The 3,229-nt window shown below is 34.1% G+C and overlaps 1 long non-coding RNA gene across 1 annotated transcript; it reads right to left on the reverse strand.

The window, feature by feature from the left end:
• Positions 1-509: 509 nt before the first annotated feature.
• LOC139891718 (uncharacterized) lies at positions 510-2,450 on the reverse strand. Its single transcript, XR_011773812.1, has 3 exons — positions 2,139-2,450; positions 779-918; positions 510-702 (listed from the first exon to the last, which is right to left on the reverse strand). It is a non-coding gene; the product is annotated as an uncharacterized lncRNA (long non-coding RNA).
• Between the last annotated feature and the right edge of the window lie 779 nt (positions 2,451-3,229).

Raw genomic sequence — 3,229 nt, forward strand, 5'->3', positions numbered from 1 at the left:
AATATTGTTCGTGAAGAATATGAAGGTTTTTTTTCCATGTTTTGTGAAGTAAAATTTAGCCCGATTTAGAGTTTAGGGTTTAGGGTTTGGTGTTTTGGGTTTATTCCATAAACCCTAAACCCTAAACCCTAAACTCTAAACCGTTCGTGTCAAAAACTCAATCTAAATCCTAAATCTAAACCCTAAATCTAAACCCTAAACCCTAAATTTCTAAACCCTAATATCTAAACCCTATAAACCCTAATATCTAAACCCTAATATCTAAACCCCAATAGCGAAAACCTCAAAATACGCTCGAAAAACACGATAATTGTTATATATTACTTCTTCAAGCGTTTTCCCGCCAAAATAAAAACATTTATCACAAAGTGTCTCTACTAAATGTTCATATTTTCATCTCATCTATAACGTTCGTGAAAAAAGTTTTTTCAAAAAACGAAAAAAAAAAATTTTTGCTTCCCCCCCTTCCCCCCGAATAGTTACTTCCCTCTTGATCCTAGCACTATATATATATATATATATATATATATATATATATATATATATATATATATATAAAGTATTTACAAAAAAAGTCATAAATGTAATTTACAATGTATGATTCTAAACTAAAAAACACTAATAAAACACTAAACTAATATAAGGTAGATATAGTTGGTTCTTTGCCATCCCTGTGCCAGTCTTGTCTTGCCTCCTCTCCCTCTGCCAACAACATTATAAATAATTTTACATGTTTAGTTATGTAATGCTTTGTACTTAGAAAGGATATTTAAGATACCTTAAATGAGAAATTGTTAACTAGAGATCTTTTTGTGTTAGGTTCTCCTACTGCAACTGTCAAATTCAGTTTTTAATAGTATTCAAGTGCAGATTGTGATGTTCACTCCAAAGAGAGATAAGTACTTACAGGCTGTAGTCCTGTGTGGAACAAAAAAAAAAAAAAAAGAATTATATTCTTGCAACTACAAATGAAACAACTGCCACATTCACAAACGATCTTTTCACAATCATATTTCGAACAATGAAACACAAAACAATGATAAATCAAACAGTATGAATTTCATTGTCGACATTCACAAACAAAACGGCAGTTCACAAACATGTTTAAATGCTCCAGTATGCAAGAACAATAAACCAAATGGTATACAATCAACATAGTACAAAGTAGTCAAATCATTAGCATTCATCAATTAGATAGAGAAATTTAATTGACCTCTAAGATCCATTATGTATAACAGTTGCTGAATAACACTTCTACGTTGTTGTTTACACTTAAATTAAGAATATACAACACTTCTATATGGGCCTGTATATGTTGTTTACACTTAAATTAAAATCCCTTTGCATTATGATATTAGCTAAAAGGGCAGCCTCTTGGACCATATTCGATTTCTTAAAATCCATATGCACTAATAAATAAGATTGATCGTAAATGAAATAACCTTCTTCTTTCATCTTATTACCTATTGTAGCAGTTTCAGCACCGATGACTTGAAACACTAAATTTTTAACAACCTAAATGAAGAAAGCAGATGCCTTTTTTGGATCTTTTGATAGTTCTTTATCAATACATACATAAAAGCTTTTCTTGAGTAAACTCGAACTTTGACTTTAACCATTTCTAAGTTATCAGACTAGTAACCAGGGGCGGCCCAATGGGGGTACAAGGTGGACATATGTCCAGGGCCCAATTTTTTAAGGGGCCCAAAAAAAAATTTCCTTATACTAGTCCATGTAATTTTGGGCCTTTTTGCTTGTATTATCCTTGGGCCCAAAACAAAATATTATCCTTGTAGGGGTCTTGGGGCCCTTTTGCTTCGCACCGTCCCGGGCACTCAAATTCTCGAGACCGGCCCTGCTAGTAACTATTGGCAAGGTGAATGAATACAGCGGGGCGGCTGCCATGGCGGTACCCTGGTAAACTATTTCTTCCATCGATTTCAGTTTTGAATGTACAGAGCTAATAAAATCGATGCTTGGATTCATCGTTTGAACAATATTGGGACACTAAATTATTACCTTATTACCTTATAAAATCAAAATCAAATTATGAAAGAGGTTAACATGTTGCTGCAAATATCAAAAGTGTTTACCTATTAAATCATGAAATCTCTTAAATAAAATGTTAGACTTTGTACCTGGGGAGAGAAGGAAGAATAAAAGGGAATTTAGGGTCCATACACCATCTGCTTCCCAAATACCTAACCACTGCCGCTCCTACGATCGGCCAAACTCGACTCAGTATCAACTATAGTGAAATTTATACGGTCGTGTTCAGGAAATCGTGACGAATTTAGTGGTGGTGGTGGTGGTGGTGGTGGTGGTGTCCAATACGCAGGGAGTGTTGAGAAATCGACACTCAAAAGAAGTTGGGGGTAAATGGGTTTTTGAAGAGTGAGATATATTGAAGGAGAATTGAGAAGGGCGAATTGAGAAGGGCGTGATATGCAGGGGAAATAGGGGGATTTGTTAAAATACAATGCAAATTTAGAATAATATGGAATTAGTAAATGTATATGGGTAAAATATCTAGATATTAATATGTATATGAAAAATATCTAGATATTAAAATGTATAGAAAAATCTAGATATTTATATGTGTAAGAAATATCTAGATATTTATATGTATAAAAATATCTAGATATTTATATATCCATGGAAATATCTAGTTTCTGATAATCGTTACATATATGTCTCGTTTCGAAATCCTTAAGTTAGTAGTCTTGTTTTTATCCGAAGTTTGCGCTGAATGTGGCGCTCTCCGGCCAGGGCTTAAACGCTAGGCGGCCTTCAGGGCTTATGCAGAAACTTCCATGGAGTAGTATAAATATAGGTGGTGGGTTCATTTGTGTAAGGTGTGAAGTAAGTTGTGAAGTTGTGAGAGTGAAATAAGAAGTGAGTTGTGAAGAAGAGAAGAAGAGTGTGAGTTAACGGAAGTAGAGAAGAGAAAGCTTGTAAGTAATATTGTAATTGTAATTTAATATAAGTGTTTTTGTTAAGTTTCCCGATCAAGCCTTAGTTTGTGTTTAAGTTCTTAGTGCACTTTTGTTGTTCTTATTATATGGTCGGCTCTGCCGCCTAAGTAATACATGGTCGGTTATACCGCCTAAAGATATATGGTCGACACTGTCGCCTAAGTACATTGTGCACTAAGGATTTATAAAATTAAAGGCTAACCAACGTCAAAGTGTTGGTGTAGTGAGTCTAGTATAGTCTAGATCCTCTATAG

The sequence above is a fragment of the Rutidosis leptorrhynchoides genome, chromosome 2, assembly GCF_046630445.1.
Source record: "Rutidosis leptorrhynchoides isolate AG116_Rl617_1_P2 chromosome 2, CSIRO_AGI_Rlap_v1, whole genome shotgun sequence".
In the NCBI taxonomy this organism is placed as follows: domain Eukaryota; kingdom Viridiplantae; phylum Streptophyta; class Magnoliopsida; order Asterales; family Asteraceae; genus Rutidosis; species Rutidosis leptorrhynchoides.